Genomic DNA, 14,491 nt, shown 5'->3' with positions numbered 1-14,491 from the left:
TAGTAATGCACATAAGTGAACAGAACATAGTAATGTATATAAATATTCTGAATGGTAATACGAAGTAGCTGATAACCACCTACAAACAAACTAGCCTAGAACAACAGCATGAGTCACGGGCTTTAGGCTCAACAGAGTATTTCCATTTAATTCTCAAGGCATTGATCTTTATATCTTTATCGTAATGTTTACTGTGAATTACTGATTGTATATTCAATTGCTTATTTGATATCTCCACTTAGATGTCCAACAGGCATCACAAACTCACCTTGTCCCAAAAGTCTTCTCCAAATCTGTTTGAATAGACTGCCTTCCAGATTTCGAGAGATAGCAACCCCATCCTTCCAGTGGCTCAGATCTAAAACCTTAAGCATTATCTTTTTTTCTCACATCTGGATCCATTCTGTAAGCAAAGTTTATTGGCCCTATCTTCAAAATTTATTTGGAATCTAACCATTTCTGTCTGTCTCCACTCCTGTGTGAATTATTGCAGTATGGCCGTCCCTGCCCACCCCTCACCAAAGTCTGTTTACAATCCAGCAGAGGAAAGTCTTCTCATTTTATTAAGAAAAATTAAAAACACAGCAAAGTTGAAAGATTTTACAGTGATCCATCTGTATATTGGCTTCCTAAAATCTACCACGAACAGAACAGTCCTTTTAAAAATGACAGAGATGCCAGTCCAGGTTCGATGCACGATACTGGACGCCTGGGGCTAGTGCACTGGGACGACCCAGAGGGATGGTATGGGGAGGGAGGAGGGTTCAGGATGGGGAACACATGTATACCTGTGGTGGATTCATTTCAATATATGGCAAAACTAATACAATTATGTAAAGTTTAAAAATAAAATTAAAAAAAAATAATAAAAGCAAAAAAAAAAAAATAAAAATGACAGGTCTTGCAGCTCCTCTGGTCAAAATTCCTCAACAGCTCATCTCATTCAAAGAAGAGCAAATTTCATACCATGGTCTACAAGACCCAGCACCCTCTGGCCCCTGCTACCAATCTTCCCTCTTGTCCATTACTCTTCAGCCACATTGGCCTCCTCTCTCTTCTTCAAACACTCTAAGTACATTCTCTGCATCTGCTGTCCTTTTGCTTGGGAGGCTCTCCCTGCTGTGAGTTTGCATGGCTTGCCTCTGGGTCACCTCATTAGGACTTCTCTGACTCTTCCAACTGTTAGGTTGAATGATGTAATTCTAATGTCATTCTCCTCAGCTGTGCCACATAAACTAAATATCATCCTGAGGTTAAAAGAGAAGGAAGATGCAAAGAGAGCAGTACTTTCATATGGTTCAAACTAATAAAACAACTAGACCCTAACCCTCTTATTCTTACCTGGGTTCCAATATTCTTTTGTAATATTTGGCTGCACCAGGTCTTAGTTGCAGCACATGGGACCGAGTTCCCTGACCAGGGATCGAACCTGGGCCCCTGCCCTGGAAGCATGGAGTCTTAGCCACTGGACTGCCAGCGAAGTCCCTGGGTTCCAATATTCTTGAGAGCACTTCTCACCATCTTATGTACTATTTATGTATTGTCTATGAGATCCTCAAAAACAGGGAGTCCGCATTTGTCCACTGCTGTGGACTCAGGACACAGACCAGTACTTGGCCTGTAGTGTGCACCAAGGGCATACTTATTTAAGGATTGAATTCTTTACACTGAAATCAAGGTGATCATTAAAAACACAAAGTCTGATCATGTCGTTCCTACTAAAAACTCTCCAATTTGTGTTACTTTCAAAATGAAGATAAGAATCCTTAGGAAGACTGTAGGTCCCTGCATGTGGCCCTTTAGTTCTCTAGACTCATCTCGCATCATCTCCCTCATTTCTTTTTAGTCCCTGGGACTCTGCTTGTCCCTTGCGAGGTCTTTGTGGTCTTCCTTGCTCTTCCCCAACTTCTGCACTGAGTTTACTCTGAGGAGGTTTTAAATCTTGGCTTAGAGCATCTCTTATTAGAAGTCATTTCTGATACCTCAGGTTAGACTGAATTCCACTTTAATGCCCTTGATTCTGGTGGTGAAAAGCTGGAAGAAGGACCTCAGCTCGTTTCCTTTAATGAAAGAAAACAGACCAAGACTGTGAAAACGGTAAAAGCACTTATTAGAAACACAGTATGTGTGGAAGAAACAAGTATGTGTGGAAAAAACAAAATAGTATAAAGGGAGCACACAGGTGAACTTGGAGCGAGTTGCCCCCAACAGGGTCGGCTTAGATTGTTAACATAGGGGCAGTTTTCGGGGTGTGTGTGGGGGGGGCAGGTTCTGGCCAATCATCATCTCACTTGGTCCTGGTGTTGGCACGCATTTCTCAGCCGAGATGGATTCCAGCTGGTGACTTCTGCCTCCTTTTGTCCTTCCGCTAGACTGAGGGCCTTCTCTGCACATGCGTCAGACTAAGAAACCCAGGAGAATGCACCCAGTCAGGGCTCAGTGCTCCTGTTGGTGCCGCAACTCGAAGCATCAGCAAGAGACCAGCTGCAGCTTCTCAGTCTGGGGTCTTCTACCTCCTCCTCACCCTCAGGCACCACATACCTACCCTTAGTAACACCTATTAGGATTATAGAGTGAATTTTGTGTGATTATCTCCTTTACCAGACAGTAAGTTTCATGAGAGAAGACTTTCTTCTCACACAGCTTTCTTTTTACTCCTCCTTGAATCCCTAGCATCTGGGAAATATTTGGCACATAGGAAGAGCTTAATACACATTTTAAAAATAGACCCTGTTGTGTTCCTATGTTACCAGTGCAAAACTGGGTGCCTGGTACACAGCAGGCAAGTAAGTTTGCTAAATGAGCCGTGATATGAATGATGTTTGATTACTCATTTACAGAGCATACAATACAGAAAAGCCATCACTGGATTATCGCGATGAGGCCTTTATACATAACTGATACCTACAAGAAACTCCCTGATGCTGGGAAAGATTGAAGGCAAAAGGAGAAGGGGGCAAAAGAGGATGAGATTATTAGATAGCTTCACTGATTCAGTGCACATAAATCTGAGCAAACTCCAGGAGATACAAGGAAGCCTGGCGTGCTGCAGTCCATGGGGTCGTAAAGAGTCAAACACGGCCTAGTAACCGAACAACAACACAAAAGTCCAAATTCTTCCCTCTCATCATCCTTTCCTACATCACTGAGACTTAAGAAAGGAAATTACACTTCTCTTTCCTTTGTTTGCTGTCTGGTAGAGGAAAGGATGAGCTGCTCTCTCTAGGAGAATCCAGACGGAGTCAGAATTAGCCGTGAGATATGGCTTCCGAACCAACAGATCATAGCATTCTCATGTGAATAATTAGATGTTTACAAACTTTTTTTCCCTTTTCTGTCAAATGAGAACTTTTGCTTTCCTTAATAGAAATCTTTTTGCAAATATTTCAGTGGTCAGAGGGTATATATTAAAACACACATTTGCAAGTTGTATAAATTTATAGGTTTATTAGGGCAGGAAGATACGGTACAATATAAGCAGGAAAAGCAAAAATCTTACAAATAAATCACATTTAAGTGTGTTAACTCACAAAATTTTTTAGTGAACTTGTAATTCTAGACAAGCACTGTGGCAAGCTTATTAATATTATCATTTGCTAATTTAGGAAAGAGAGAAGAGCCAAATGAATTGTTGCAAAATGGTAAATTTTTAATATGATGAAACACAGAAAGAAACTACTAATCAAAAGACAGTGAAATGTCAATTTTTAGTTTTAATAATGCTTTATAGATATATAAGATGCTGCCAATGGGGGAAACTGGATAAAGAGTAAAGAGGACTTTTCTGTATTATTTTTGTAACTTCTGGTGAGTCTGTAATTCCCCTCCTCACCAAAAAAAGGAAAGCAAGAAAAAGTAGTAAATCTAGATAAGAAAGCATTTTTGGAAACAGAATTTAAAGCAAATACACATAAACAAAGAGTTGCTTTGCTAGGTTTCCACGGGTTTGAAAGGAGTTTTTAAAATTTTTAAAATGCTTTCAAAGTGTGCTTACATACACATACTTTACTAATAAAAAGATTGAGGCCTGAAAAGTAGCATCCTATTTTTAATGTTTGAACTAATGTTTTCCAGAGAACTGCTTAGAGTGAAACATAGCATTGTCTGCGAAAGTCAATTTTGTGAAAACCGCAAAAATGAGTATCTGCTCTTGAGAAAGGAAAACTTTTATTTCTTGACATCATCAAAGAAAAATGTGAAGGATTTGATATGAAATGAACAAAAATGTACAAATCCTACCACCTCATTGCTCAAAAAATTTTTTTCCTTCATCTATTAATATGTCCCTAAAGCAGCTAGCTCACACAGACCTGGGGGCATTCACATGTCAGAATATTCCATAAAGATCTGGGAACACATATTTTTGGTGGAAAGAATGTGCAGGGAAAGACTGCTTGTGAAACAGTTCAGAGTGATGCATTTAGTAAGGATCCCCTTGCAATAACAAAATGTTAGCATCAGAACACTCTTGGGAGCCTTCAAAAGACACATGCGAAACAAGTGAAATTTTTTTGGGGGGGTGGGTAACAGATGGCAAATATCCTACTGTGGGAGAAATAAAAACAGAGAATTTCCAAAATTGCCTTATAGCACTTTACCTTAAAGTATACTTTCATAATAAAGTTACAAGAGCAACATAGACATTTGCTTGACTGGATGCTTCATTTATATTTCCCTCTTAAATATTAAAATTATAGCAACACGGCATAAAGTAAAAGGGGTATTGGGGCCAGAAAGACGAGAGTTTCAAATTCAGTTTCAAATCTCAGATTCTCTCAGCTACTAGTTTTGTTACCTTAGGCAAATCATTATTTCTCTGAATCTCAATGACTTTATTACTAAAATGGGTATAATAACTCCCATATCTCAAGGTCGGTCCTAGTCCTGAAAGGGATAATGTATTTAAGAGTTTAGTAGAATGTTGTGCAAATACTGTGTGAGCTCCCTCCCGGTTTTCCCAGAAGACACAGCAAGACCTTTCTTTCTCTGTTAGTTTGATATGAGATGAAACAAGTGACTAAGTAAAATTTTAAAAAGCAAGAGAATCTAATCCTAAACACACACACACACACATACACACACATTTATTTGTAGTTATTTATTTGGCTGCACCAGGTCTTAGCTGTGGCTGGAAGGATCTTTTTCCTTGTTATTGGTGACATGCCTGATCTTTTAGTTGTGGCATGTGGGATCTATTAATAGTTCCCCAACCATGGATCTGAACCCCAGACCCCCTGCATTGGGAGCACGGAGTCTTAACCACCGGACCACCACGTAAGTCCCTTCCAATCCTAATATCATTCCAAACAGTCTTTCCATTAATTATGCAGTCACATAAACTAATACTTAATAAACATTATTGGATTATTGGTATTATTCAGGTACCTGAATAGGTTCTCTCTTGCAAGTCTGCTTTTTAGTTTATCTTTAACTGAGCAAAACACGTCATTAATCCTTTTATTCAGATCGTAACATAGTATGATTTTGGGGGGACATTAAGCCCCTCTTGATCCCAGGTAAAAACAAGTTTCAATATTTGTTCACAGGTTTGAGAAAAACAGCGACATGGCAAGAGAAAGAGCGCGAGGTTAGAGACTTTGTCTTTCCAAGGCTGATGGTATGATCCTCCTGCCATGAAGCCACCTGTTGGTGTCTCTCTGCCTAAAGACCACAGTTCCGTAATCCACGCCTCCCTCGCAGTGCCGCACTCCAGCCCTCAGGAACTCTGAAAGGTGAGCAAGCCTTCTGAAATCGCAGGGGTGGGCAGCACACAAACAGCCCTTATAAGGCATTCGAGCCAGGTTCTTAACATGGAATCATGGGCTTATTCAGCGGGTCCTGGAACCTATTACTGTCCCGGAGGTAAAGTTGTATCGAAGTGTTTTGTGCCTTCTTCTCAGGAGGCTGCCCAACTGCCACTTCCCTGTGGAGGTCTTCTCCTGCCAGAGGTCTCGCCTACAGGATCTCTCATCACCTTTGTGTATCACCTGCGGAGTCTCACCGCAATCTGTCAACCTTATTTGCTTAAATCCGTCCACCACACTAGAAGATGAGCTTCCCAAAGAGCAGGACCTCTGGTCTTTCTTCAGGGCCCTGAAGCTGGTGGATCCCGACTGAAACTCTCGGACTGAATGACAGCTCAGAGTCCATCAGATATTGAGCAGACTCCCTTTCCCCCCAGCCCCGCCCCCAGCTTTCTTCACCGGAAATCATTTCAAAATCATTCATTTTGGAAATAAGGCTTCTAGGGCTTCGACCGCACCCACCCACCTACGTTCCAACGGTTAGAACTGCCGCCCCGGCCCACTCACCCAAGCCCTCTAGGCCGGACAGCTTAAGGTGACCGAGGCAGGGGTAGCCGCCAACGGGCACGCGCATCAGTTCACATTCCCGACCCCCGTCCTGGGGGCGGAGGGGCGGGGTGGGCCCTGCGGGCCTGGAGGAGCCACCTCAGGAGGCCGCCCGAGCCTCCACCCTTCTCGGGGTCCCGGGTCTCTTCTCCTCCGGCGGCACGCAGTCGGCCGCGGGGGGTCAAGCCCGTCGCGCAGCGCGCGCCGCCGCGACCACAAGTACTTCCGGGTGAGCGGGTCGCCGACCCTGTGGCCCCGCCCCTCCGCCGCCTCCGCCGCCCGCCGCCCGGGCTGCGGCTCCTCCCGGGGGCCGGTTCCCGCTGTCTCAGCCGCGGCGCCGAGGGGACACCGGCGTGACTGACTGACCGGCCGTAGGCGCCGGGAGCCGCCGCGTCCTGCCCGGCCCGCCTGGCCGGGGACCTGGCATCGAGTCTACCTTCCGCGCCCCTCGCCCTTCACTCCGGCAGGCTCCCGGTCGGCGAGCCGCGCTCCGGCCCTTCCCGGCGGCGCCCGCAGCCACAGCCCGCGCCCGGACGCAGGTAAGGGCCGCTCCTCCCGCCAGCCTTGGCGGGGAGCGGGGCCCCCGCTTCCCGGCCTCTGCAACTCGGCGAAGTCCGCGCTGCCGCCGACCCTTGCTGGGGGCCAGGCCCCCTCCGGGGGCCCCGGGGTCGAGGTCGCCCCCTGCCTGCGGCGTCCTCGGGCATCACGCCGGGTCTCGAACGCGCAGCCTCGATCGGCGGGCGGGGACAGCGATTCTCCCATTGTGGGAGAAATGAACTCGGGCCGCTGTCTCTGCTCTTTGGGTGCTAGGGCTCCTTCTCCCTCTCCCCGACGCACCACTCCCTCGGTCTGTCCCCGGCCGGCCACCCGGGGAAAGGCGTCAGGCCGGTGGAGGGCGTAGAGCTTGTATGGGATTTTTTTTTTTTTTTTCCCCTTCCTCCTTGACCCGAACTGAATGAAGCAGGACCAGAACAAGCCCTTGTTAGGAGTGTCAGGGTTAATGCTTGACTACGGCCAGGTGTTATTCACACCCAGATTGTTAAATTATATAGCTCCGGCCGGGCCTGCTTCTCGTGCCCGTGGGTATGTTGCTGGAAGCCAGAGGACCTAAGGAAACCCATCTCTTGTTCTTTCTTCGACGGGAAGGGGGGAAAAAAGTTCAAGTGTTTGCTTTGCTTTTTCCACCGTGGGATATACAAACATCAGGCTGTGGAGACCTGGCCAGGGAAATAATGGGATCCTAAACTTCAACTGCTTGTAACTCTTTTTCTTTGAGTTTCCATTTAATGACTCAGCACTTCTGCCCTAAAAAGAAAAAGTGTAGTATAGGTTCATTGATTAAAGGATGAGTATGAGGATAAGTGGCCATTACTTTTTCACGGCATCACAATGTGGAACCAGAGAGATGGAGGGCAGGGTGTGGATGAATCAGTTCTTAGTGTTTAAAATAAGTGTTTCAAGATTAAATGTTTATTTTGGGGATGCATCAGTTTGGAGAGGTGCAATTGTTGGAAAAGGCAAAGTGTTGCAGATAAGTTACTTGGCAGGGACTTGAGGTTCGCTGTGGTTTGAAGGTCTTACAGAATTAGTTTGACCAACTTGATGCTGTGTTCAACACATGTAGAGATGATGACTATTATACTCATTTAGAATAAGAATTTAAGAAAGTGTGATTCATTGAGGAAGTTAGGTCACTTGCAGTGTGAATGAATCATTGATAAGGTTCTTAAACTTGGAATAGAGGAAAGTTTGAGGTTTGTTACCGCCTGTTTAATTAGATACCTTCTCTCCTAGGAAGTGTTGCATTGAGGCTTTTGTTAGGTTTGTTGCTGCATAATTATTGTCATGAAGTATGGTAGAGAAACAAATAGTGGACTTTTGCAGAAGCTTTAGCATTTAGAATAGTTTGTTCCTAAGTGGATTGTTGTGATTTTACCCACTCCAGGAAGATAAATGTCTAGAAACAAAATAAATGTCAGTGAAAAGGACAGCTACCATCATTAAGGTAGGAAAAAGTTCATTCAAAGAATCTGCAGTACAGAGAACAAGCAGTCTTTTGAGGGAAAGACCTTACCCATTTGGGAAAATCTGCCCTTAAAAAGGTGGAATGAGACTTTATACATGCTCAGTTGTGTCCAGCTGTTTGTGACCCAGCGGACTTTAGTCCACCAGACTCCAGAGTCCAATCCGTGGAATTCTCTAGACAAGAGTACTGGAGTGGGTTGCCGTTTCCTCCCCCCAGGGCGTCTTCTGACCCAGGGCTCTCACCTGCCTCTGCTGCACTGGTGGGCGGATTCTTTACCACGGAGACCCCTGGGAAGACTATACAGAGCTCCTGTTTCAGTTCTGTCATAGAAGAAAGTGTATATTAAAGTAGTGATTCACTATGGGAATGAATTCATTTTAAATTAGAAGTAACTTTTTATTACTGGAATGTAACTTGATCATTTTTGGCTTTTAAAGTGTTGCTAAGCAAAATGACTTTGAATCACAGAGTTCTTGATACTCTTAGCCTTGATTTCTTCTTTTTTGGAAATCAACTTATATTGATTTATAAAGAACTTTATAGTTAATTATCAGTTATTAAGTAATGGTAAATTTGCCCTGTTGATCTTGCTTAGTAAATTCTATTAATTCTTGAACTAAATTTTGGCATTTTATTTCCTTGGATATCCATTCTTATATTCAGAGTGTTCCCTAATATTGGTTTTGGTTTTTGTCCAACTAATAGTGAGTTTCAGTTTCCAATTGAACAGATTCCCTTTTGGAAAATCCCTTGTGGAAATCACCCGAACTGACAGTCCTGATGGGTAAGAGAATCCTTCTTAGGTCAGGATTTAAGCATCTCCACAATGAAGGGAAAAACTGATTCAGAGAATATGTTTGGCAAAGTAGATTCTTTTTCTCTCAAAACAAAAACAGATCTTTACTAGAAATGAGAGGGAACAGTTTTTTGCAAAGCTCTTTGTGAATTGTTTACCCTGCTTCTATTGTGAAGAGGAGCAGAATCGAAGATACATGGGGCGTGGGGGCGGGGGGGGGGGGGGGGGGTGGGGGCCGGGGAATCTCCCTGCACCATGTTGGGAATGTTGATGAGGATCATTTTAGAGGAAACACATTCTGTCCTCACCATAGGCTCACTTTCCATCATACCTACAAATAGGCCGTGGCATAGGCCTTTGCCTTTGCTTTCTCTCTGGAGGATCGGAATGGAGAGATGGTCTTTTAACCGGAAATACGTACCACCTTATTCAGTTAGATACAGTAAAGAGTTTATGACCATCATTCAAAACTCAACTTTTAAAACTTCAGAAAGAAGGGTTGAGCAAAATAACGTTGCCCTTTGCTCCACTTTGTCTTTTTAAGATAATAGATAGGACACCACTAGAAATGATCTGTGCTGCACATTGTGCTTTCACTTTAAAACTTTGGCCTTCAATAAATTAAGGCAGACTTAAAAGGAATCCAACACTGGGCTAAAAACTGGGTTTACTGTATGCTAATGCTTTTTCATTTGTTCTGTTATATCTTTGTTTTGATTGGGGGATGGAGAAGGGATTCTGTTTCTCGTGGAAGCTCTGAGATTTGCTCCATATGTGTGCTTTTGTTTTGGTCTAGAGATGGGAAGGAGACGGCAATGGCAGCCCACTCCAGTACTCTTGCCTGGAAAATCCCATGGACGGAGGAGCCTGGTGGGCTGCAGTCCATGGGGTTGCGAAGAGTCGGACACGACTGATCGACTTCCCTTTCACTTTTCACTCTCATGCATTGGAGAAGGACATGGCAACCCACTCCAGTGTTCTTGCCTGGAGAATCCCAGGGACAGGGGAGCCTGGTGGGCTGCTGTCTATGGGGTTGCACAGAGTCAGACACGACTGAAGTGCCTTAGCAGCAGCAGCAGCAGAGATGGGAAGAGCAGTAGATAAGAAGAGTACAGGTGATTAAGAAGAGGTGGAAAATTGCATCCACAGAAGGAGAGTGCTCCCTTCTGTTTCAGTGGTTGTAGAACTTTTTAAAATTGATAAAACATTTTAAAAGAAAATGTCCCATGGTGAAAAGGAAGTTTCCTTTCCACGATAAACTTCTAGGCTTGACTCCCTCTGCCACCCAACTCCGTAATCCAAGCAGTGGTTTCCGGTTAATGGTTTCCTGTGTGTCTCTCCAAAATTTCTCTTCCATATATAATCTCCTGTGTTAAGAAAAAAAATGCCCTGTCTCTTTCTTTCTGACCTTTGATGTGTCTTAGAGATCATTCTATATTAGCACATATGTCCATCTATTTTTCAAAAAAGACTAGCTGACCTGTCTAATGTAGATGAAACAAAACTTGCTCATTTCCCACAGTTTAACATTCCCTGTTCCAGACATTTGGCTTTCCTGGTGGCTCAGCGGTAAAGAATCTGCCTGTCAATGCGGGAGATGCAGGCTTCTATCCCTGGGTCAGGAAGATCCGCTGGAGGAGGAAATGGCAACTCACTCCAGTATTCTCGCCTGGGAAATCCCATGGGCAGAGGAGCCTGATGGGCTAGAGTCCATGGGGTCGTAAGAGAGTCGGACACGACTTAGTGACTAAACTACAACAACAATGCTGTAATGAACAACTCATGTGTAAGCCTTCGCTGTGGTGTGTAAGTGTGTATGTGGGATTTATTTCTGGAAGTGTGAGTGCAGGTTGGGACTTAAATTGTGAAATTTTAAAAATGTATTTCAAGCTTATATTGGGATTCATTTTATAATAGAAATTACCTTTCTTCTTAACCTTGTAGGAGAAAAGAGCTGTTAATTATTTTGTATCCTTTCTACTCCTTGCAATTTAAAAATATACTGCAAGTGTATTTTATAAGGTAATTTTAAACCCCTTAGAGTGACAGCTGGGTGATTTTATTTATACTGGGAAAGGTAGAAGCACTGTACTTTGAAGACCGTGCGATTATAGACAGACTACTTCATTTATATTAGGTGATACTAGTTAAATGAGTGCCTTTTGAAGTAGCTTGATTGTTTTAGGATTTTATGACCAATATCAATTAAAAACATACACAGTTTCACTTCTTGCCCTGCAGAAGTCTGCTGCCAAATATTAGTCACATGGGAAATAAATGGCCTATTTTTTCGCTTCCTTTACCTTCCACATCCTAATCTATTAATAATAAAATAAACCTCTGTGGGATTTGAGACCCAAAAATCATTTTACAAACCAGAATGCTATTGATGGATTAATTTCTCAAGGCAGAAGGTAGGTACAGATTTAGTCTTTATTCTGCAAAATGTTCCTGAGCAGAATAAGGAAGATTTTCATTTTTAATTTCAATGTTATACAGCGTACTCAAGACTAGCAAGAGTTCAAGAATCTTTACTCTTTTAAAAGGAGAGCCTGGGCAGGGGCGGGGGTGGGTAGGAAGTGCTGGGGAGCTAATGTATGAGGACAAAGTTGGAACTTGTGAGTGGCAGTTTCCTTGGCCGGTGCCCAGGGTCTATTTTGAGGCCTTGTCAAAACTCTCCTGACAGAACCTACCACATAACCACAATGTGTCCTGGCCCCACTGCAAGTCAGGAAGGCTTGCGGTTTAGGAAGATGGCAACAGAAGAGGGAGCTTATAAAGGACCTTTGCCTTCGGAAGATTAAGGCTCAGTTTGGGGGTGAAAATGTGCTTAGCGTGCATGTCTAAGATCCAGGTTCCTTTTGTTTTCCCTCTGTGTGGGGTGAGCTTGATTAAGGAAAGCTAACGAGGGCAGCATTGTGGAAGAATGCGCAAGGAAGAGCGCAGTATTGATGTCATGTCTGGTTCTGAGTGTTTGGCAAGAATCAGTCTAATGCTCTACACCAGGGGAAAAGACGTTACTCTTACCCCAGTAGGGAGGCCATGTCCCGAGCTGAAATAGTAGTCCAGTTCAGAGACCTTAAAAAGGATTATTGAGTTTATACAGAGGAATAAGCTTCTTCCTGAATTCTCATTCTCTTCTTCCCATAGAACTGTGCAGCCCCATGTATAATATCAGAAAGTTCTCGCTCTAAATTTTTGGTTTATTACCAGATGCTGTGTCCCAGCATAGCTGCCTTTCTGTACCAGATGCTTTCTCATGAAACCTTGGTGTTTCTGTACTTAGTAAAGTGCTTGGGTTTGACGTTCTTTAACTGATCTCAGAGCTTCTTAGGCCAGAAAGCTGTTAAAGAGCTTAGCGTGCCACTTGTTTGATCAAGGCTCATGTCACCATATTTATCCAAATCCTTGGTTAGAGTGGAGGTGGTTGGAAGAATTTGGCACACAGCCTGCATTTAGAGATGCAAAACCTGCAGCCGTTTTCCTTTCTTTTGCTTTAGAGTAGGCTGGCACTCCAGAAAATTGAGTTTTTCCTTTCCCTCAGAAATTTGGATTGCTAGCATTTGATGATGATGATGTATTTAGTATTCAGTGTGAATAGAAAAAATAATCACTGTTTTTCTCTCTATTCCTGTTATCTGTCATGTTCCTATTATCTTGTTATATTGCTTCCCTGTCCCTGCCTTCCCCTTCTCCTCCAAAAAAAAAAGTGAGATGAGAGCACAGCAGAGGGAGAGTGGAAAAGAGGTTGGGAAAATCTTGAAGTTCAAGGGCTTATCAGGGTGTTTTTATTTCCTCAGAAATAGATTATTAAAATCCTCCTTTAAAAATGACAGTCATCTTTTCCCATTGTTTTCAGTTTGAACCTTCTATGTCTTAGTTTTCCTTCTCTAGAAACAGGAAATTTTTAACTGGTTTGGATATAAAATTACAGCTTTAGGAAACAGATTTAACTTTTAAGTTGTTTGTTCTGATCACTTTGTTATTCTTTCTATATCTCCCACTTTTCTCAATAGAAACATTTTAACAGCTAGGAGCAGTTAAACTATGCTGTGTGCAGGGAGTTAGGATGTTGAAGTGTTTATTTTTCTGTTAAATGGTTTAATCACTTACAGTAACAAATTGTATTTATTGTGTTATTTCTTGTATAATCACAACATAATTAGTAAGCGTATATGTTGTTGCTAAATGATCCAAAGATTATAGGACTAAAAATAGAAAAAAAATCCATTTAAAAACAAATTATTGACTTGTCTCTGGCCGCACTGGTCTTCGTTGCTGCACCCCGGCCTCCCCAGCTGTGGTGTGGGCTTCTCGCCGCCGAGCGTGGGCTCTAGAGCACAGGCCTCAGTGGTTGTGGCCCATAGGCCGAATTGCGCCCCCAGCATAGGGTATTTCTGAACCAGGGATCAAGCCTGTGTCCCCTGCATTGGCAGGTGGACTTTTGACCAATGGACCACCAGGGACGTCCCAAGAAATCCGATTTAGATGAGATGTTTTTCCCCACGTCCAAATGGATAGTCAAGGAAATAAGATTCTATCCTGCTGTCTTACTACACTCATCCTTTGCTCTCTATCCAAAGTGTTTTTTAATTGTGGTAAAATATATGTAACATAAAATTGACCATTTCCAGCATTTTTAAGTGTACAATTAAGGACATCCACGTTGTTGTGCAGCCGTTACCACCATCCATCTCCAGAACTTTTTCCTCTTCCCAGAGGGAAACTCTTTACCCATTCAGCAATAATCCTCGTTGCTCCCCAGCCCCTGGTAACCACATTCTACCTTCTGTCCCTATGAATTTGACTGCTCTAGACACCTCATGTAAGTAGACTCATGGAGTATTAGTCTTATAAAATAGCTAGTTTATTTCCTTTAGCATAATGTCTTCAAGGTTCATCCATGTTGTGTAGCATGTATGAGAATTTCACTTGATTTCAAAGCTGAATAATATTTTTATCATATATGGATATATAAATACTTTGTGTATTCATCTGTTGATGGACCTTTGGGTTGCTTCCGCCTTTTGGCTCCTGTGAACAATGCTGCTTTTGAACACAGGTATATATCTATTTGGAGCCCTGCTTGCTTTTCTTCTGGATGTGTACCCATAAGTGGAATTGCTGGATCATACAATAATTTTGTGATGCCATACCATTTTCTGTAGCAACTGCACCATTTTATAGTGTACAGAAGTTCTGGCATCTCTGCATCTTTGACACTCTTGTGTCGAAGATTCTCCCTCTCTGTTTCTTTCTAAAAATAGTAGCCATTCTAGTGGGTAAGTGGTACTATCTCATTGTGGTTTTGACTTGCAT

The 14,491-nt window shown here is 43.1% G+C and overlaps 1 protein-coding gene and 1 long non-coding RNA gene across 26 annotated transcripts in view; one reads left to right on the top strand and one right to left on the bottom strand.

Annotated features, from left to right (window-relative positions):
- Window positions 1-3,427: 3,427 nt before the first annotated feature.
- LOC113880595 lies at window positions 3,428-6,557 on the bottom strand. Its single transcript, XR_003507782.1, has 2 exons — window positions 6,312-6,557; window positions 3,428-5,725 (listed from the first exon to the last, which is right to left on the bottom strand). It is a non-coding gene; the product is annotated as an uncharacterized LOC113880595 (long non-coding RNA).
- Window positions 6,558-6,620: 63 nt separating this feature from the next.
- Window positions 6,621-14,491, top strand: part of LRRFIP2 (LRR binding FLII interacting protein 2) — a 109,920-nt gene continuing 102,049 nt past the window's right edge. For 24 of the 25 annotated variants that reach the window (XM_027522955.1, XM_027522953.1, XM_027522954.1 and 21 more), the window contains exon 1: window positions 6,623-6,889. The gene's annotated coding sequence lies outside the window, so the exon portion shown is untranslated. Of the gene's footprint in view, window positions 6,890-14,491 lie in introns of all 25 variants that reach the window. The other variant, XM_027522957.1, reaches the window with a different exon arrangement.

This window comes from Bos indicus x Bos taurus, chromosome 22, assembly GCF_003369695.1.
Source record: "Bos indicus x Bos taurus breed Angus x Brahman F1 hybrid chromosome 22, Bos_hybrid_MaternalHap_v2.0, whole genome shotgun sequence".
In the NCBI taxonomy this organism is placed as follows: Eukaryota; Metazoa; Chordata; class Mammalia; order Artiodactyla; family Bovidae; genus Bos; species Bos indicus x Bos taurus.
The sequence above is the reverse complement of the archived record's forward strand: the minus strand, read 5'-3'. Positions and strand labels throughout refer to the sequence as shown.